The sequence below is a fragment of the Protopterus annectens genome, chromosome 8.part0 (assembly GCF_019279795.1).
Source record: "Protopterus annectens isolate FY-2018-M chromosome 8.part0, PAN1.0, whole genome shotgun sequence".
In the NCBI taxonomy this organism is placed as follows: Eukaryota; Metazoa; Chordata; order Ceratodontiformes; family Protopteridae; genus Protopterus; species Protopterus annectens.
The window spans coordinates 1501408280-1501431873 of NC_056741.1; positions in this window are offsets into that span (position 1 = coordinate 1501408280).

Here is a 23594-nt window from a genome sequence, read left to right on the forward strand (position 1 = left end):
TTTAAGCTGGTGAGCTTATCTATAATGCCCGAGTGGGGTATTGTATCGAAGGCTTTTGCGAGGTCCAGGTAGGCTGTGTAGACCACCTTCCCCTCGTCAATGGCCTTGGTGACTGTTTCAAAGAAATTGACCAGGTTTAAGAGGCAGGATCTGCCCTTAACAAAGCCGAACTGGGTAGGATCCAGTGTCTGTAGGTCCCCAATATCTTTATTTATGAGGTCCATGATGATCCTTTCCATAGCTTTGCAGACCAAGCTAGTCAGGCTTATGGGGCGATAGTTTCCAGGATCCGTTGAGGCGCCACCTTTGTGGAGAGGGACCACTGTTGCTGTACACCACTCTTTGGATCATATCCTGTGGTAAGGCTGAGATTGAACAGTAGTTTTATGTTTGGGTTTAGCTCTTCTTGGAGTTCATGTAGGATGCAGCCCGGGACACCGTCTGGTCCCATTGATGCTGTGTTTTTTGCTTTGGAGAGGGCGGCTCTTACCTGAGCATCTGAGATGTCAGGGGGGCAGCACTCTGCTGGGATAGATATTTGCCCTTTTGGTGGGGGGGATTTGCGCTGAACCTGTCAGCTAGGATGTTGGCAGTGTCTGTGGGTTCGGTGTATTTTTTTGTCATTTTGGACTAATTCTGAGCATATCTGGGAATTCCCACCCAGGTTCCTAACATAACTAAAGAAAGCCTTGTGATTATCCTTAGTGTCCTGTGCAATTTTTCTCTCGAAGCTGGCCTTAGACGATTTTATGAGTGCCCGTAGTTTTTGCTAACACTGATCAGAGATGCCTTCCCTTTTTGATTTTGCTCTATTATGTAGTAGCTTCCTCCTTCTATTGTATAGTTTGTTTATGGCTGGGATCCACCAGACAGGATGTCTGCCTTTGGAGGATTTAGTCTTGGTTTTATTTGGGATTGCATGATCCATGCATTCCTGAAGGTGTTCATAGAATGCGTTTATAAAGGATTCTACGGTCTGGGCCGTATTTTCCACAGGCCCGGGGGCTTTGAAGGATTCCACCTCAGTTTTGAGGAGTGTGAAATTTGCTTTAGAGAAGTTTTTCACTGTGGTTTTCTGGGCAGGGGGTGGGGTCGGGATGTGAATATCCAGTGAGATTAGTTTATGGTCTGATCTTACCAGTGAGGGATACACTTCTGGTCTGGAGCATAGAGTCCCCATGTTGGTGATGATCAGGTCCAGTATGTTTTCCCCTCTTGTGGGAGTGGTAACAAGTTGTTCCATAGCATTTGAGTTTATAAATTCAAGGAACCCTTGAGCTAGGGTGTTGGAGCTAGAGTAATGCTCCCAGTTTATGTTTGGGTAGTTGAAGTCACCCAATATAATGGTGTTTGGAGAGACCTTCATATTTTCCAGTGTTCTCAGGAAGGCCGAGTGGGGTTCCTGGGTTTGGGAGGGTGGTCTGTAGCTGGCTATAAACTGGAAGGCAGTTTTACCCACTGTTAGTTGCACATGGATAGTCTCTGATGCTTCGTGCTGTGCCACCAACCTGGAGGTGTGGGTATCTTTGACGAATATTGATACTCCCCCTCCTTTTCTGGTTCGGTCCAAGTTTTGGGGCCAAAAAGCATGGTATGAGGTATAACCTGGTAGTGCTGGGGTGCTCTTGGGAGCCTTGAACCAGGTTTCTGTTACTGCACAGATATCAATGTTCTCCATGCTAAGGAGAGTTTCGAGTGCATGCATCTTGAGGTTTAGACTTCTGGCATTGAGTAGCATTACTCTTAGTTTCTTATCCCTTGTGATACCTATGGAGGTGGGTTTGTCTTTTGAGCCTTGCCTAAAAAAGGCACTATGGGGGTAGCAAGAGCCTTTGCCAATATCCGATAGCCCAGGGGTGACAGGTGCAAGCCGTCCCTAACGAAGCATCGTGGCTTGTCGAGCATGTCATCCCAGGCTGACAGGCATTGGATCCCCTTTGAATGACACCAATACTTAAGCCAATTGTTGAAATTAATCATCTTGTCTTCATATTGTGGCATCATTCTTGGTGAGGGTAAGATGCTACTCAAGGTCAGGGTCATACCGGCCTGGGCTACATGCTCAGAGAGCTCCTCTATGTCTCTTTTCATGTAGTCCAGGGAGGTATGTCTCAGGTCATTCACACCAGCATGGACAATGATCGAGTCATATTTGTACTTGCCTTGGAGTGACCTGAGTGCTTGTGTTATGTGGCAGATCCTAGCGCCCAACAGGCAGCTCACCGTGACCTTCTCCTTGTTCAGCCTGGTGAGCGGGATGTCAGTGTGCCTGATGATAGAGTCACCTATTACAAGTGTATCAGGTGTGTTGTTTAGCCTTAAGGACTGTGACTGTTCAGCACACTGGCTTTGTGAGCTATGTGTTGCACATGTTTTGTTTTGGGGTAGCGGTTGCTTGGGTGTCTGCTTTGGAGGTCACTGCTGCTTAGGCAGATTTTTATTTAGAGCCTCCGAGTATGTTTTTGTGTGTTTATGTGTTTGGTTTGCTGTCGTGGTAGGTTTGTGTGAGACTGGAATTGTAGTGAGTGTGGTTTCCTTCTCCTCCTGACTGGTTATGCCAGTACTGAGTTGAGAGAGCTTAGCCTCCAGTTTGGCTATATGGTTGCATCTCTCACATGTGTTGGAATTTGTTGGGAGGAGGAGAGGGTTGTGTGCGTACATGAGGCAGTTGTAACATTGCCTCAAGATTCCCAGATTCACCAGCTGGACCGGAGAGGAGATTGACAACTGACCTTTGGACATGCTAGAATAGTATTGGGAATTCCTTTATAATTGAAAAAAGGTCCAATGGGGAACAAGGTACTCAAGGGGTGTTTGTGAGGGTGTAGTGCTTTTAATTTTTTAGTGCTGACTTATATAATTGCTTTAGTGAGCAAGTGCCAGATAACTTAAATGCAATGTGTTACAGGTAGCTTAAATGCAAAATGACAAACAGTAACTTTCTTTCAAGTGAAACAAGGAAATAAGGTTTCACCAGGCTTCAAAGGGATCAGATCAAGGACATCTCAGATACCCTGGCAGGAGCTGTCTCTAAGGAGGTACAACACAAAGTTGCCTCTCAGTTAGCTACCATGGAGTCTGTATCTAATTTGTCCATGCGGCTCATTGCACATGCAGCCGAAGGGACTACCAGAGCAGCGGGTTCAAGTGTAGCCATAAGGAGACACGCTTGAGTATGACTTTATGACTTTATGGAGCCATTTATGTCTTTGTTCATCAATGCGCCCTTTGATGGATCATTCTTGTTTGGGCCAAAGGTTAGAGAACCATTATCCAAGTGTGAGAAAGATGGAAAGACCCTTTCTGCTGTAGGTGTGCATTTTTCCACTCCTCAAAAACCTTTTTCCAGGAATCAGAGAGTTGGTGGAAAAATGTGGTTCAAAAAATCCAAAGGACCTTTTCAGGACACACATGGTATAAGTTCCCCTACAGACAGAGGGGGAACTCTGATGGAAGACACCACCCATACAGCAGAGATGGCCCACAAAATCAGGGTTTCAGAGATTCATTTTCCTGGAAACCCTATCATCATTCCTTAATGGAGGCCCAATTGCCTTTCTCTGGAGACAGTTGGGGGACACTTGTCCCTGCACCAAAATGCCTGGCTAGAAATCACATCAGATACTTGGGTCCAGAGGATTATATCCAGAGATCATGCCCTCCCATTTCCAAAAACATCCCTGATGCTCCACCCAGTCAGAGGAAACCAGGAGTCCTAGAGATCTAAAGACTGCTGCAAATAAGAGCCATCCAAGAAGCCCTACCAGAACAGACAGAGTCCAGAACTTAATCAAGATTCTTTTTAGTGCCAAAAAAGACAAGGAACTGTAGACCAACTTTGGATCTCAGCCTACTGAACAAATCAATTTGGCAAACAAAATTCCAGATGGTCACGGTAAAGTCCATTCTTTAGTTTTTGGAGAAGGATAACTGGATGTGCTCAGTAGACCTTCAGGATGCGTATTACCACATAAAAATGGGCAAGTACTCCAGAAGGTTCCTCTGCTTCAGGCTGGGAGTTGGTCACTATCTGTTCTGAGTTCTGCCCTTTGGTCTCACCACAGCCACCAGGGTATTTACCAAATCCATGGAAGTAGTAGCAGCTCACTTGAGATTGCAGTAATTTTGGATATTTGCTTATTTGGATGACTAGCTCATTGCCACTCCAACCAGGCATATGTTGGTAGTAGCAAGAGACTACATTCTCCAGACTTGCTCAAATCTAGGAATTTTTGTGAATTAAGAAAAGTCTCAACTGAATCCAACACAAAGTTTAGAATTCATAGAAGCATTGTTAACTATGAGAACTTCCTTAGCCTCCCTTCCTCCTCCTCCTCATGAGATTACTGAAAATCAGGTAACAAGTTCAAAAGATACAACACAACAAAAAAGTACCTGCCATCTGGACTTACAAACCCCAAGTTCAATGGTGGCTGCAATAACTCTAGTTCACCTGGCATGATTTCATATGCGAATTTTCCAGTGGCTAATCTCAGTGGTCAGTACTTCACCAGCCTATATCCGATCAACTTTTGATCACCAATCTTTGCAAAAAAGATCTAGCATGGTGGATGCACTCAGAAGACATTCTTCTAAGCTGTCCCTTTGTCCCACCACAGCTCACGGCTATAGAGATGCCTCCCTAATGGGGTGGGGAGGCATTATCTGGGGAAGATCATCCAAGCACTTGGCCCCCATCGAGTCCAGTTTTCATATCAACATTGTAGAGATGAGCAGTGCTTTTAGCATTGCAAGTGTTTCAAACTGTTCTTCCTCAAGGAACTATTGTGATTCAAACAGACAGCATGTCAGTAGTATGGTGCAGCAACAAACAGGGAGGAACCAATTCTTACCTTCTTTGTCGAGAAGCTCTCAGAGTGTGGCAGTGGGCAATTTCTTCCAACTGCTTTCTGATAGCAATGCATATTCCGGGGGGGGGGGCTCTAATGTGATAGCAGACAAACTAAGCAGGACTATTCTTCTACCTCACAAGTGGTCTCTCGATCCCAAAGTGATGGAAATTATTTTTTGTCAGTGAGGCCAGCCTCGCTGCAACATCTTCACCTCACTCCTGAACAAGTGCAGCAACTACTTCACCCTAATCACTCCACCAGGGGTGTCACCCAGAGATGCTCTTCTGCAAAACTGGCCCCCAGACTTCTATTTGCCTTTCCCCTGATTCCTTTAATTCTGAAATTCCTACAGAAAGCCCTCATGTTGAAGAGCAGAGTGATCCTCATTGCCCCTGATTGGCCTCAACAACTTTGGTTCCCCTTTCTCTGGCCTTACCTGATTCAAAGACCCTGGACTCTGGATCCAACTCCAGACCTCCTCTTTCACCCAGAAAACGTGATACAGCCAAACCTCCCATATCTCGAGTTTACAGCATGGTTCCTCCAGTTCCATTAATTGCCAGGCAAATTAATCTTCCTTCCCTGGTTCATAGAATTTTCTTAGCCTCTCATAAGCCATCCATACGTAAACTGTATAGTAGTAAATGGAAGGGATTTCCCTTTGGTCCCACAAAATGAATACTGACCCCCTTTCAGTGCCCATCAAAAAGATTTTAGAGTTCCTATCCTCTCTTTTTATGCAGGAACCTCTCCTTCTACTACAAAATTCAACTGTCAGCGGTTTCAAATTTTCATAATGGTCTTGGGGATAATTCCTTAGCTTCTCATTAACTATGTAAAGCATTTTTAAGAGGATCTCTTTTGTTAAAACCCCTGTTAAAAGATCCTATCCATCCATGGAATCTTACCCTTGTATTGCAGTCCATTGCTCAGTCGCTTTTTGAACCTTCTGATGAATGTGACCAAGAATATTTGTCTTGGAAAACCTTATTCCTGGTAACAATAACTTCTGCCAGGAGGATTTCTGAAATTCAAGCTTTATCTTGTAAGCCGCAACACTTGTTTTTTTATAAAGACAGGGTTGCTTTAAGAACAAATCTCTCCTTTTTTCCTAAGGAACCCCGGTCAGACACTAATATTAATCAGACTATTAATCTGCCCGTATTCTTTCACAATTTTTACAATAAAGGAGAATAGTCTCTACATTTTTTCACAGACAGTTATGTTTTTACCTGCAAAGAATAAAATATATTCAATAAGACCAATTGTTTGTTTCCTTCTCAAGTACCAAAATTGGCAAACCAGTCAGCAAAGTAACTTTAGCCAGATGACTAAGAGACTTTATATCCTTCAATTATAACACAAAGAAAATTGACCTGCCTAGACCTGTAAAGGCTCACTCTACAAAATCTATGGCTATATCTGCAGTTTTTCAGTCTTGAGCTTCCATGGATGACATTTGTGCAGCAGCAACTTGGGATTCTCCTCATACCAGGGGAAGAGTATCCTTTGGTTCAATAGCACTCAGGAATATCCTTCCTTGAGTCTGCCCATGATCTTGGTTAGCTGGAGACTCTGTTCCATTTGTTAAGGATAAAACAAAGATTCAGGACTCCAAAAAAGGCACTTGGAAGGAGGAAACAATTTGGTTCCATGGATTAATGTTCACTCAACTTTATTAATGTTCAAAACAAATAAAAAACATGTTGCAACATTGAAAAACTTTAACTATTCACTGACAAATAAATAATAAATAATACATGTTAAAATGGAACATATCAGGAAGCTTCAAAATGCCCAGATTTATTCCTCAAAAGAGACGGGACCTAACTAAGGTAAAATTAGACCTCAAGCTATTCATGAGGAAAATTAATTTGGAACTTACATTGTCAACTAATACACCTAAGCAGAAGGTAGTTAAAGAAGAGTTAAGGAATAAAAGCACCTTTAATCCACCCCTACACCCTCAGTTAAAAGAATTTCAAGTTATTAGTGGAAAATGAGATAATGAAAGAATATTTAAAGGGTAAATATAAACCAAACTTAACTATAGCTGAAAAGAATGTGCTGGAAGAAATCAAAAGAAATAGTAAAATTAGGGTTATGAAACCTGACAAAGGTGGGGAAGCGGTAATTATGGATATTATTTTATATGAGGGTAAAATGTATGACATTTTAGGCGACACCAATAAGTATAATAGGGTGTCTAAAAATGAAATCAACATTTCGTATAAAAAAATAGATTTGGCGTTAAGTGACCTGTTGATGGAAGGGTTGATTAATGTGGACACCTATAACTATATGAGAAAAGATAGACCTAAAATATCCTCTATTTTTGGAATACTTAAAGTACATAAGAATGAGCTAAACCTACCGTTAAGACCCACTGTAGCCGCAGGGAGCTCTAAGACAGCACGTATTGCTAAGTGCTTAGATAGTAAATTAAAGAATTTATGGATGGAAGGAAAAGGGATCTTGAAGGACTCTTGGGATTTCTTCAGGAGTGTTAAACATGACTTATTTGTAGAGGATATTATTTTTGTAACAATAGATATAATTGATTTGTTCAGAAGCATTCCACATGATAAAGGTATGGAATTTTTTGAGGAGACCCTACTAAAGGAAAAGAGATTACAACCTAATGAGCATATTGTTTATTTAAATTTAATAGTTCTAAAAAATAATTACATTCATTTTGGGGAAGAATTTTTCCAACAAGTACAGTGGTTAGCAATGGGGTTGCCTGCACCCCCACTTATGCAAATATTGTACTGGCTGCCTGGGAAGAGAGATTTATTCTCCATTCTGTACATACAAATTGTTGGGTGCTTTATAAGAGGTACCATGATGATATTTGTATTTTTTGGACAGCTACAATAGATTGGTTAAAATAATTTATTCTTTATTTGGGTGAAACTACTGATGTTTTAAAATTTACATATAACTATTCCTATGATGTGTTAAAATATTTGGACGTAGCTATTTATAAAACTGGAGGTGGGTTTAAATCTGGGATATATAGGAAAGAAACCTTTTCAAATTCTTAGTTACATTTTACAAGTGCCCATCCACTGTGTCAGATAAGAAGTATTGTGAAAGGACAATATGTCACAGCTGGTCGAATGACTTCAATGGACACTGATTTTGAGGATAAATGTGAGATTTTAGAAGGCCTTTTTAAAGAGAGGGGGTATCCACTTGACTTAATTAAGGATGTCAAGTTAAAGGTAGTAGAGGGAAGGAAAGATAGATTTAGGCCTATATTAGATGAGAATATTCTAAGTGAAGTTTTAGATGAGAATGGTTATAATAACCAACAGGAAGTATACAACAAGGCTTTTGTTACAGAATTCAATGGTAATGCATATATCATTAAGAATATTATTGAGAAGAAATGGGAAAGGTTTATAAGCTTGATGGATATAGTAGAAATTTCCAAATACCCAGTTAAAGTTATTTACAGGAAGCCACAAAATTTGAAAGATCTACTTGACAAACACAGGGTTTCAGGTCAAAAGGAAAGGCACATTTAAGTGTGGTGCCTGTTCTCAGTGCCCTTATATTTGGCACAAGGAGAAAATTTACTTGACCAGTTGGGACAAAACAAGTGAAGGAAGGAACTATTCTAATTGTAATTCTTTTGGGTTAGTATACCTTGCCCTTTGTGACCAATGTGAAACCTTTTACGTTGATAAAACAAAATGTAAGCTTAAGAAAAGGATTTATGAGCACTAGTATGACATTTGTACAAACAATGAAAACAATGCTTTGTTTAAACACACTAAAATATGTCCAAGAGCAAGGTTTTTATTTTTTGTATTGGAAGAAGTAAAGAGTGATTTGCAAGCAGGACCATGGGAAACAAGAATTGATTATAGGGAATTATGGTGGCAAGTTACGTTGCAAGCCAACTTATTTCCAGGTCTTGATGACAATATTTCTATTACTTCACTTCTTAAATTAAGAGCTGCCAAACTGTGATATGAATGGGCATTCAAGCTGATGAATTGTGTAGGAATAACTGTATGAAGCTTCCTGATATGTTCCATTTTAACATGCATTGTTTATTATTTATTTGTTAGTGAATAGTTAAAAGTTTTTTAATGTTGCAACATGTTTTTTTATTTGTTTTGTACATTAATAAAGTTGAGTGAACATTAGCCCGTGGAACTAAATTGTTTCCTCATTCCAAGTGCCTTTTTTTGAGTTCTGAGGTTTGTATTTGGTGGAGGCACTGTTTCTTCTTTTTATAAAATGAAGATTGGCAGCTTCAGATAAAGAAGTTATGTACTCACCATAACATTCCATCTGAGTTGTCCATCTTCATTTATCCTTGACACCCCTCCCTCCTTCCGCTGGCCTTACAAATGTCCTTTGGTGGAACAGATATGACACAAGCCTCTCTTTTTTGACTTATGTTACATAGCTGATATGGTTGTATCAGGCCTTGTGTTTTTATGTCTATCTGCAATCTGCAAACTGAATCTGAGGTAACTAGAAGAGATGCACTATGGGTAGGGCTGAAGCTCGAGAGTTTTTGTCCTGTGTGAGCTGTAGAAACGGCCGAGATGGTCCCGATTCTCAGAACCAAACCCATTTGTCATGGATAAATGAAGATGGACAACTCAGATGAAACGTTATGGTGAGTACATAACTTCTTTTTTAGGTGAAATATAAATGCATGGCAACGTAATCATCCTCCCTTGCCAGTAGCCCCTTACTAACACAAATCTACCATTATTATATTTGTTTCCATCTTCTATCGCTGTTGGTGCTTCTCTAGCAATTAGAAGTACTCCCCTTTTCCTTTGTCCCTGATATGCTGCTGAATATCCCTCCTGAAATCCTTTGTCAAATTCATAAGCTGACTTCTTTCCAAATGTGTCTCCTGTAGTATTGCTATTTGCACTCTGCATTTCATAATATAATTCAATAGTCTTTCCTTTTTGCCTATACCTGTCAGGTCATTCACGTTCCAAAAGAATACAGATAGAGCAGCCATCATGATAAAAAATTATTACTCCCGCCTAGTAGATATGACAGCTTTTATAGATGTCTGTTTCCAGCTTTTGTGTAAAATGCACCCACTAATGTTTGGCAGGTTGATCTTTTATACTGTTGCTTCTTATCTCCATTTGAGCCCTTGTAACATTTTACAAGACTTTTTGTTTTAATGAAAACTCTCAAACAGAAAAAAAACAAGCACACTCCTATAAACTATTAACTTAAAATGAAACACACAAAACTATGTACATCTTCAAATGAAGTTTAACCCTCCTCATAGAAGGAAAAACCTGTCTCAAACTGACAGTGGCACATGCATGCAGCCATTACCTAAAATGAAGGTTATCTATGCAAAGAGACATGCTACAGCCTATGCTGCTCCTTACTACTATCTGTTCTTGTCTTAAAAAACAGCTTATATCATTTCAGAAAGCATTAAATTTTAGCCTTAAAAAGTAGTCCATCTTTTACTGATGCTGCTATAGTCAACTTGTCTCCATTGAAATGTGCATAGAAAATGTACAGCTGCCCTCAGCTGCAGACTTCTCAACTCACAATGAGCATTTCTTTGCTAAAAAGAAAACTTTTCAAAACTTTCAGTATTGTCTCATTTGCCACAGGAATACAGTGTGCCCTTACCAGTTGTCTGTCTCCTGCCTTCTAGCTCAATGCACCTTCAGGCAGTCCAGTTGTGCCTCATGCTCACTGACAATCCCCTATTGTTACCAAGCATTGAGTCTATATCTAAGAGGTGCAGATACTTAAACTGGAAGCAGCTCTCTCAAATGACACTGTTGTGAGAAATCAGACATACTCACACCCTGCTCTATAACAACATAGCACCAGCACATATGCTGATGTACTAAAATTCCCCGCCAAAACTGTAAGACCTCCTATTGATTGTATTGTTATACTCAAAGCTCAGCAGCATACTAACACTCACATACAGATGACATGACAGTAGCATCTATTGATAGAGCAAACATAGATCACCTAGTTGGCAATCCCAAGTCCTCAATGTTACCAGACACTGTTACTGCACATTATATCCCAGCCATAGGTGACTCCATAGTGAGGCATATGGCACCACTCACCAGAATGGGCAAGGATAGAGTGACTGTGAGCTGCCTCTCAAGTGCCAGAATTTGTCATGGCACAAGAGCACTCAAGTCTCTTCACCCCAAGTATGCATATGACATGGCTGTTAATCGTGCAGGTGAATGATGTGTACTCATCCTTGGAATATATGAAAAGGGAGATACTTGAGCTCTCTGATTATGTTTCTGATGCTGGCCGGCAAATAGATTTGATCAGTATTTTGCCATCACCATGAATGATATCATAATGCAAGCAGAAGATAACTGATTTTAATGACTAGCTCAGTAACAGATGCCATTCCAGGGGGAACCACTGTGCATCAGCTTAGGAAGAGATAACTGAAAGTCCTACCTGTTTCACTAGAGACAACTTGCACCTTTCCTCAAAGGGCTTCCACATGTTGGTAAAGAAGTTTTATGACTCTTTTGTGCCACTTTTAAACAATGTAAATTTCCTATGTTTTTCAATTTAACAAAGTCAGATCAAACCTAAACTAACATGCCACTGCTCAGTGCTAGAAGTCTAAAAACAAGAGCTGCACACCTTTCAGGCCTCCATAATCTCTGAAATCATAGACATCTGCATAGTCACTGAAGCATGGCATACTGATAACATTTTTTATACCAGGGTTTACTTACCACTGCTCCTTTAGACCTTCAGATAAGGTGATGGATGGCACCTCCTGTGTCTTGTAGGTGAAGAATCAGGGTGACATCCAGTGGGGGTTTGAATTCCACCATTGCCAACCACTGCACCACCCAGGTATGTTAAGGAATAGGGCTGCCTGTGAATTCACTACTGCCACTGGTAGGTCTTCTGGCTATCAGAGGGTTGGTCTCTTAAGTGACATCACTGGTAACATACAAAGGATCATTTGTTATTAAATAAAGTCATAGTAGAGAACTGTAAAAAGGGGAAGAATCTAAGTATGGCATGGACTGACTACAAAAAAAGCATTTGATAGTCTCCCACATTCATGGATAAAAGAATGCTTAAAAATGTATAAGATATACCCCACACTGATCAACTACATTACAGTGACCATGAAACAGTGGCAGACCACTTTGCAGTTATGCCATGATAAAGGACAAATTATTATCTCAGGGATAAAAATTCAAAGGGGAATATTCCAGGGTGACTCTGTCACTGCTGCTATTCTGACTTGCCCTTAACCCATTAAGCTGTCTTCTTAACAGCTTAGGCCATGGCTCCTAGAAAACAATAAAGTGTAAAGACTTCTCGTCTTCTCTTTGTCAATGATTTAAAACTTTATAGCTCATCAAATGAGGAACTGAAAGCACAACTGCAAGTTGTCAAAATTTTTTCAGATGATATAAGAATGTCATTTTTTTTTTATAAATGTGCAAAAGCAACCTTTAAAGCAGGAAAACTGCAACATCAGGAAAACATCAGTTTGGGACAAGAATGTAATATAAAAGAACTTGAGCAAGAAGGAGTGTATAAATTCTTGGGCATCTATGAAGGATCAACAATAAAACATGAACAAATGTGAATAAAACTTAGTAAGGAATATTTCAGAAGACTTAAATTAATCCTGAAAACAGCACTGACATCTAGGAAAAAAATCCAAGCTATAAACCAATTTGCTCATCCTGTCCTAACTTACAGTTTTGGAGTGAGTGACCGGCCCCAAAATATGTTGGATAGATTATATAGGAAAACAAGAAGGATGCTTCATGCTCACCAAATGATTTATAAAAATAATTGCTTACCAAGAGTATATATTCCTCATTCTGAAGGAGGGATGGGCCTCCTTGAAATTGATTATATGTATAGATCTACAATTGTGGGACTCCACACATATCTGCTGACCTCACAAGACCCAAATGTAGTGAAAGTTTTGAAACATGAGGAGAATAAATCTAAGATGACTTCTCTGCTTAATTTAGCAGAAGCATATCGGCGTCAAGCAGGAATGGAAATCAAACCAGAAGTGGGTAAAAATCAGACAGTAACTGAATGTGCCAAAAAACAAAAGAAAGAATATAAGGTAAAGGACCAGATGAGAAGGCAAGAAATGTGGAAAAAGCATAAATATAGTTGCAAGTATAGAAAACTTGTGGAAGAACCTCATGTTGATCAGGAACAAATGCAGGAATGGTTAAGGAGATGCAAATTCAAACCAAGAGATGAAAGGTTAATATTGGCAGCCCAAGACAGTGGGCTGCATACACATTGGTTTACAAAGTATATTGAACATGTGGGAGAAATAGACAAATGTAGGTTTTGTAAAACCAAATTGGAAACAGTTGCACACCTCGTTGCAGATTGCGACATACTAATGGCAGAAGGACTGTATACTGAAAGGCATAATAATGTGGCAAGATTGTTGCACTGGGGATTGTGCAAACATTATGGTACTGAAGTGGCTGAAAAACAATGGAAACATGAGCCACAAAGCATCATAGAAAATGATGAAATTTATATCACATGGGACCACACATTACCAGCAGTTCAAAACACAGATGCTAGAAAACCGGATATAGTGGTTCAAGAAAAGAAGACAAGAGCAGCATTGATCATTGAAATTGCCACACTCAGTGACTACAGTGTCTTGCATACAGAGAGGCACAAAGTCATAAAATATCAGGATCTGCAGGCAGAAATGAGAGCAGTGTGGAAGAAAGATAGCCAGACAGTTCCAATAGTAGTAAGAGCAACAGGTCTTATAAAAAGGAATCTACAATCATATTTAGATATGTTACCAATGCATGTAACTCCATACGAATTGCAGAAGGAATCATTACTGGGCACATTGCGGGTGCTCCGAAAAGCACTTTTGGCTGATAATCATACTTTGACTTAGGAATGGAGTCCATTCCCATCATGGTATTAGAAACCCAAAAGACTGGAGAGAGAAGACTAGTTAAAATAAAAAAAAGTACATACAAATCTGATTCACTAGCCAGGTCACCAAATACAACCAAGCCCCCAAGAATATAAAGGGAATATGTTTTGCTGGTCTGGGTATGGGCTTCTAACATCCACATTCTTACCCCTTACAGAGCTAAGTTGTTGGCGTAGCATCTTTTTTCCTTTTCTTATCATTCTCTGTGGAAATCCCCAAGCCTTCCATTCCGGTGCCTCTTCTCCAAAGCACCTGCCTACCAAACAAGCCTTTATTTACACACACATATGCAAAATCTCCAGGGCAGACTTGTGTAACTCTCTAGTTACCCACAGCTTTCATCCTGGCACAATAGTACTGCCTCCCCACCCTACAATTATTGGCCTAGGGACCCAACATTTACTGTACAACCTTGATTAAGCCAAATCTAAATTATAAAAAAATCTCACTGGCAGTATGAGCAATGAGTCTCACTAACTGGATATATACATATATATATATCACAACTGTGCCTTCCTACAGTACTAAATAATAATAATAATGATGATGCACTTTTCTCAGATAATAATTAACATCACATAAATAAATAAATACCACCTGTAAGATCTTAAAAGTGAAGAAATAAGAGCTTTGTCAAAAAGAAAATGGTGATATAGATAAAATATGCACAGGTCAAGGCAATGTATAGTGAATATAAAAATAGTCAATTTACTGCTAAATAAATACCCCAACAGTATCTTACTTAAGAACTGCTGGACCAAACTATTCTAAGTTAGTAAAATAATAAAAGAATTCAAACAAAAAATTCCACAGATGTGCTCCAAGATCTTCTAAGAAAATACTCTGACTTTACACTGGTCTCAGTTCCAAAGATATAATTTAATCAAATTTAGCTCTTTTTTTTCCATATGACAGAGTTAACTTCATCAGATTACATCAGTCATTTTTCAAGGAAAGCAAATTATTCAACATTCAGCCCCCCCACACACACACACACAGTGGACTACTTTTACTTATCTGAAAATGAATCATTGCTTCCCTTCACCATTGTGGTCAGCGTACCTTTGAACATTTAATTGTTTTATGACCTGCTAGCACCCTAAGAAAATACAGAAAATATACCTTATTTTATTTAACCAGGCTAGGCTGACTGAAATTAAAAATAAGCCCCTTTCCAGCAGCAACTTTAGAAGAAAAATTCCAAATAATACAAAATGCATGTTAACACCAAGAACACAGGTAATACAACAATAATGAATGCATACAAATGGACAAAAGTAATTGAAACAAAGCATGACAATGTTACAATGGGAAATCATTTTAGCAGATAAACAGCTTATAACTATTTACATATAATACAATAAAATATTGTAGACAGAAGAGAAGGAAGAATAAGGGGTAGATGAGGGAAAGGAAAGAAAATGAAAGGAAAATTTAATAGAAATTATATAAAAGAATGGGGAGATTAGGAAAACATTTAACACCTTTATTATATTATCACTTAAGACATAGGCAAACATACTTTATCAGAAAAGAAAATGAACCATATTAGCAGTTTTTCCATTTCCATTCATTATACATCACATATCTTTTCTTTCTTTGTAACTAATATTGTAACTTTCTTTGTAACTGTTATCAGTCCAACATTACATAACTTGCTAAATTACTGCCATCCCTTAAACCTCACTACTCCCCCTGAACATTTTTCTGCATGCATTGTTCCCACAACTGCCATATTGCTTCAACAAAGTATAAGTTTAAGGGTGTGCACACTTATGCAACCAGCTTATTGTACGTTTTTTTATTTTTTTTTATATTTTTCCCCTAACAGATTTGTTTTTCAGTTGAATTGTACAGGTTATAGGTCACATTAAAGGTGGGAACATTTATTGTGGTCTCATTTTTTTATATCACAAAAACTTGGCATTTTAACAGGGGTGTGTAAACTTTTTATATCCACTGTAATTTCTATCTATTCTATCTCAGTTATAGTACTTCAGGGAATAATATGTAAACTCTGTCCAAGTTCTTGCTACTGAATTTAATATCTTCCACACCAAATATTTTCATAAATTCCTTCAGAGGTCTACACTCTTTTGTTTTATTTTCCCTTTTTGGTCCCCCTAATACAGGCTCACTATTGCAAATCAAGTTCCAGTCCCCACCTGGGAGATAAAAAAAATATCTAATATCTAATGTTTGCTTTTAGAGTGAAATCAAGTCCAAGTTAAAAAAAAAGGAAAAAAGTATATTACGTTCAGCTGAATACCACAGTTTGGCTACATAGACTGAGGTTAAAGAATCTCCATCATTGTTGAATAATTTATTTATACATAGCGAGTATTTCTGTAGAGAATGTAAGGGTCTGGACTGATGATAAAGTTGAATGAGTTCCTGTATTGCAGGGTCATCCCTTCATGGCAGTTTGAGGTGGCAAAGATAACTCCCATTATTCATCTCACCTCATACCTCATTAGCTGGTGGTGCTAATACCCCTATTGTGTGTCACCCCAGGATGCAGTTTGAAGTAGGGCTAATAATTAACTCCATATTGAACATCACTTCTCACACCTCATCACGTGGTGGTGGTGGTAATACCACCCCATTATGTGTTACCACTTCAAGATGGTGATGATAATTCTCCTATTACGTGTTACCACAGGATGCAATTCTAGGTGGCAATGAGTATACAGCTGTGCCTAGTAATTACCTATGAACCTATCACATCAACATCACTCCTTGGACCTCATCAGGTGTTGAAGCCAGTACTCCCATTTCATATTTCATGTCACCCAAGATGCACTTTGAGATGTCAGTATTAACTCCCCAGTATGCAACACCCCTCTCACATCACATCAGGTGGCACTGCTTGTAGCCCCTATTTCATGTCACCCCAGGATGCACTTCAACGTGGCTAAGACACTAACACCCATTACACATCACCCCCTCACATCATCATATGGTAGTGCTAATACACCCATTATGTGTCACCATGGGGTGCACTTCTAGATGGCAAAGATAATCATCCCTCACAACTCTTTAGGTGGCTGTGCTAAGACCTGCCATTTTTGTGTCACTCAAGGATGCATGTAATAGTGGTGATGATTATATTTGAAGATATCACCCCATTATGCATTACCCCTTGCACATCAGGATGTTGTCCTAGAATATACATCCAGGGGATGATGATAATACTCCAGTTATTCACCTTCCCTCACTACTGATCACGTGTTAGCAATAAACTCTATTTCATATCATCCCATAATGCACTTTAAGGTGGCATTAATACCAGCCATTACACATCACTAGTTGCATATCAAGTGGTGATGGTGCTAATGCTCTACACTACGTGTAACCCAGAGATGCACTTCCAGGCGGCGATGAAAATACATCCCACTAAGCATCACTCCTCTCATCTTATCAGGTGGCAGTGCTAATAATCCCCATTAATTGTCATCCAGGGATGCACTTTGAGATGGTTAAGACAACACTTCCAAATTATCAGGTGGTAGAAATAATAACCCCCATTGTCAAATGGCAAGGTTGTGATAATAAACCCCCTACATTACACATCACCTCTAGCAGGTCATCATGATAACAACCTCATTATATTTCACCCTTGGAAATACTTAGATATGGTAATGATAATACACATCTACTGTAGACCACCATGAGATGCACATTGAGGTGGCAGTGATAATACACCCCATTATGGGTCACCTTGGGATGCAAGTGAAGGTAGTTATGATAATACCCCCCCTTTATGGGTCACCCTAGGAAGTCCTGAGAGGTGGCAATGATAATATCCCTGTCATGGCTCACCCTGGGATGCAGTTATAAAGCCCCTCATTAGTATCATTCTAGGATGCACTTAGAGGTGGTATTGGTAATATACACTATTACAGGTCAACTTGGGATGCAATTAGAGTTGGTGATAATACCTCATTACAAGTCAGCTCAGGATGCATGTGGAGGTGGTGATAATACCCCTATTATGTGGAACCCCAGGTTGCACTTGGAGGTGCCAATAAAACTTCATTGTAGATTACATCAGGATGCCCTTTGAGGTGGCATTAATAATCCAAACATTATGTGCCACATTAGGATGAACATTGTGGTAGCAATGAGAACACCCCCACTACGTGTCATTCAGGGATATACTTTGAGGTGCCAGTGACAATACTTAACCATTACAGGTTACCCCAGGATGATTTTGTTTAGTTGGCAATGATAATACTTCCACTTTAGGTTCGTACTGGCATACACTTCATAGGTTCATAGGTGTTTACTAGGCTAATGACCACAAGGGCCTTTTTAAGCCTAGCCATGCATCCCATATCACTGACCAGTTCTGGTACTCTTGATAAGTGTGAGCAGGGGGTTGGGAGATGAGACATTTATATGTAGGGGCTTTTACAGGTTGCCTGTGTCCATTAGAGACATAGGTGCCAAACCAGGGATGGATTTCCTGTTCTTCATCCAATTGTCTACATTGCACTTGAATTGAGTTAGGGAGGAACTCTGCTTCACATGGATGGGGAGCCTGTTCCATAGATGGGGTAGTATCTGGGATACATACCTATCTCTTCAGTAGGTCCTATTTATATCACAGGCAAGGCTTAAGTCTTTAGAAGGGGTAATTCTGGTGCTGTTTGTCTTGTGGATATGCAGGAGGTCCATCAGAGTGGGATCTGACAATGTCCTGTATGGCAGGCGTAGATCTCCCCTCAAAAGCCTGTAGAAGACAGAATACAGGGATAGGACCTTGAGGTGGTCTGCATAGAACATTTTACTTATGCCCTGTATTTTTTTTAGTGAGGAACCTCTGTGGATGTTCCAATTGTTGGATATAGCTTATTAGGTACATACCAAAGGGGTCTCAGTGATAGGACTGGTGAATGCCGAATACAGTGGAACAATACCTTCCTTGGACTTAGATGCCATACCTTTATTTATAAGTTGTGCAACATAGAATGATTTCCTCACTACTGTAGATACGTGATGGTCAAAGGCTAGATTAATATCTATGTGTGTCCCTATGTCCGTGACTACTGGGTCAACTCTAAGGGTTGTCAATATGATAGTTATCAGGGATGGATGATTTCCCCAAGGATACTATTATACATTACTTGGCGACATATTATCAACCACTATGAGTCACCTAGGGATGCACATTGAGATGGTCACCCTGGGATACACTGTGAGGCATGGTTGATAATACCCACTTATATGTCATCCAGTATGCACTTTGATGAGGCAATAATAATACCCCATAATCACAGGCCACCATGAGGTGCACTTTGAAGTGGTGATAATGACAATATCCCCCATTATGGATAACCTCGAGATACACTTTAAGGTGATGATGACAACACCTTCCCGTTATGGGTCACCTTGGATGCACTTCAAGGTGGCAGTGATAATATCCTCCCCATGATGGATCAATACAGGATGCACTTTGACATGGTGCTTAACACCTCATTACTAATCCACTAAGGATATTCAAGGTGGTAATAACACCTCTATTTTATGACTCCCTGGGATAATCTTCCAGGTTTCTGCATTGATAATACTACCTTATTATGGGTTCTCCTGGGATGCATTTCAAGGTGGTGATAATACCACTCCATTATGGGTTTGCTCAAGATGCGTTTTAAAGTGGCAGTTATATTGCTTCCTCATTATGGATCACGTTGGAATACACATCAAGGTGGTAATGATAATACCCTATTACATGTGGTCATGTTGAAATACACTTTCAGGCAGCTATAATAATGCCCTCTAGTATGGATAATCCTAGGATGTACTTTGAGGTGGCAAAGATAATGCCATCATTATGGGTCACCCTCGGATGCATTTGAAGGCAGTGATGATAACAGCCCCCCTTAAAGGAGATCTGTGAATGCATTTCAAGAAGACAATGATAATACACCCTTACTATGGGTCACTCCAGGATGCACTTTAAGGTGACAGTGATAATAACCCCCCATTATGAGTCAACCAGGAATGCACTTTCTGGAGGTGATGATAATATAAAATAATATGGGTCTCCTTATAAGGCACATCAAGATGGTAATGATAATGCACTCTTAAGTGGTAATGATAATACACCCCATTATGTTTCACATCAGGATGTACTTTGGTGTGGCTATGATAATATCCCCACATTAGAGATTACCACAGGATGTACTTTGAGGTAGTGATAAAAATACCCCCACGTTATGGGTCACTCCAGTATGCACTTGGAGGAGGCAATGATAATACTTCCCTATTATGGGTCAGTCAAGATGCATGTCAAGGAGGCAGTGATAATACCCTCATTTATGTGTCAAACCAGGATGCACTTCTTGGAGGCAATGATAATAAAAATCAGAAAAACGGGCGGTAGCGAGTATGCAGTCAAAGGTAAATTTATTGAAGAGCTTTACGTCAGCTCCAACAGCTGACTTCATCAGAAACACAATCTATGGATACAAAACTATTATATATATATATATATATATATATATATATATATATATATATATATATATATACACGTGGTAATCAATTAATTAACACTAATTAAAGGGGCAATAGGAATACATTCCCTAGCTCCAGTATTAAAATACATTCCCAACAAATTACTCATATACAATTCAAAAGAATACTACTAATATTATTTAAAACTATAAAATCATGTTGAATAAAGTAAAGTAAAATAAAATTAGCTAAAAAGAGACACATACACAACCCTTTGAGTGGAAACTGTCACGCAAATTGATAAACCCATAGTATTACATAAGGCATACAAATGTATACGTATTATACTAGTTACTTTTTATTCTATATTACTTAGTATACTCATATTTTGCACCTCTTTAGGCTATTTAATTTCAACACACTACTAACTGAACAAGCATCACTTAACCCTGGAGAACTGTATGCATTTAATCTAACCTGCCAAGTCAACTCAAGTTCCTCAAGTTTAAGAGGTCTTGAGCCTCCTCTAATGTCAACTTTAACTTGGTCTATGACAAGGAACTTGAAAGAATGGTCCCTATGACAGGAAATATGTTTTGCTAATGCGTTTTCAGATTTACATTTCTTTATAGCATACAGATGTTCATACATCCTGTCGCGTAATCTTCTCTCAGTTTTGCCTATATAGTACGCTGCACAGGATGTACACTTTGATAAGTATGTGACAAAGGTAGAATTACAGTTGTATTTACCCTTTAGTCTGTATGTTGTACCATTGATTTGAAAAATATTAATTTCATCAACATATTTACAATAGTTACAGTTTAGGCATTTAGACATGCCTGGATTCCTTACTATTACTGTATCTTGTTTTTCTAATAGTGATTTAAAGTTCTCTCCTTTTCTAAAGGTCACCCTGGGGCCCTCACCTATCTTCTGATAGATGTCAGGCTACATGTTAAATAAATCCCAATTTTTTCTCAAGATAGCTAAACAGTGGTTACTGTGTCTACTGTAAGTGGTAATAAAGTTGATAGAAATATTAGGGTCTATGAGACTTGTATCTTCAGATGTATCTTTATTAGTATTTATATTCACATTAGCCTCGAAATTACCTCCTGGACTTATGGATAGCATGATAGGTTTAACACTAAGAAGTGGTGTATATACATTGTTACATCTTTTATCCATAACTTCTTGAATAAGCGTGTCTAATAGGGGTTCAGGGTACCCTCTGTGGCAATGATAATACACTGCAGTAATGGTCACCCTGGGAGGTATGTTGAGGAGATGATAATATCTTCTATTAGGAGTCATCCCAGGATGTACTTGGAGGCGGTGTTGATAATACTTCCCATTATGGGTTACCTCAGGAAACATGTTGAGGTGATGATAATTCCCCCATTAGTGGTCACTTTGAGATACTAATGATAATACCTTCTATCATACGTTATCTTGGGTGCACTTTGAGATGACAGTGATAATACCCCCATAAAAGGTCATCCCAGAAGGAACTTGGAAGAGGTGATAACACCCTTCATTATGGGTCACCCCAGGATGCAGTTCATTGTGATAATTATAGTACTCCCATTACAGGGCACCATGCAATGCACTTTGAGTAGTGATCATAATACCTCCCCATTTTGGGTTACCCCAGGATGTGCTTTGAGGTGGTGGCGATAAACCTCCCCATTATAGGTCATCCTCAAATGCACTTCAGGGTGGTGATGATAAACTTCCCTATTAAGGTTCGCCCAGGGAAGGACTTCAGGGTGGTGAGTATTCTACCCAATTATGATTCACTCCTGGAAGTGCTTCATGTTGGTGGGGATAATACTCTGCATTAAGGGTCACACCAAGGTGCACTTCCAGGTGGCGCTAAAAGTACATCCTTTATGAGTCACCTTGGGGATGCACTTGTAGATGGAGATAAAAATATATAAGCATTACCTCAGAAAGCATATTGAGTTGGTGATAATACTCCAATCATAAGGGTCACTCTGTGGTGTCCATGATAATATCTTCCATTATGAGTCACACTGGTATAGACTCTGAGGTACCTGCAAATGGTCTGCTGTGATCAGTTCAGTACCCCAGTAAAACATTAAAACAATAAATGATAGTACCATGCATTTTGGGTCACCCTAAAATGCACTTCAAGGGGCAATGATAATACCCCCTTAACAAGTTACCTTGTGATGCACTTTCTGGATGTGATAATACCTCCTCATTACAGGTTACACTGAGATGCATTCTGAGGTTATGATAATACCCCTCCCCCCACTGTGATTCACCATGGGATACACTTCAAGGTGGCATTGATAATACTTTCCATTATGAGTCACTTCTTTATGATGAAGATAATCCCCCTTGTACAGGTCAGCCTAGGATGTATGTTAAGATTGAAATAGTAATATCCCATTTACAAGTCACACTGGGATGCATTTCAAAGGGGTAATAATGATATCCCCAATTACAGGGTGCCCAGGATGCAGTTCATGGTGGTGGTGATAAAATCTCACTACTATGGGCCACGCTAGGATGGACTTTGAGTTGGTGATGATAAAATTCCCATTACTGATCACCCTGGATGCAAATAGAGGTGGTGATAATAAACTCCCATTACAATTCATCCTGGGATGCACATTGAGGTGGAGATAAATGTATCTCCATCATATCACCGTGGGATGCACTTCAAGGGGTAGATAAAAATACCCTCCCAATACAGGTCACCCTGGATGCACTTTGAGTTGCCAATCACAATACCTCTCATTATGGGTCACCCCAAGATGCACTACAAAGTGGTGATGATAATAAACCCAATCTTGGGTCACAGAAGGTTGCACTTTGATGTGGTGATGGAATACCCCAGCATTATACGTCACCACAGGATGATGATGATGATAATAATACTCCCTCATTATGGGTTGCCTGAGGTACACTTAGAGGTGGTAATGCCCCCATATCAGGTCAAGGTCACGCAGGATGTAAATAGAGGTTGTAATAATAAACCCTCCCATTACAGTTCATCCTGGGATATACTTTGAGGTGGTGACAATAATATTAATTGTTACAGATTACCTCAGGGTGCACTTCCATGCAACAGTGATAAACTCCTTCCCTTTATGGACATCCTGGGTTGCATATTGAGGTGACAATGTTGCATGCCATCCATCCAGCTATGGATATTGAGATGGTGATGATAATTCTCTCTCATTTCCGGTCACCTCTAGATGCGCTTAAAGGTTGTGATGTTATTAACTCTCCAATTAGTAGTCATCCCAGATTTGAGGTAGTGAAAATAATAC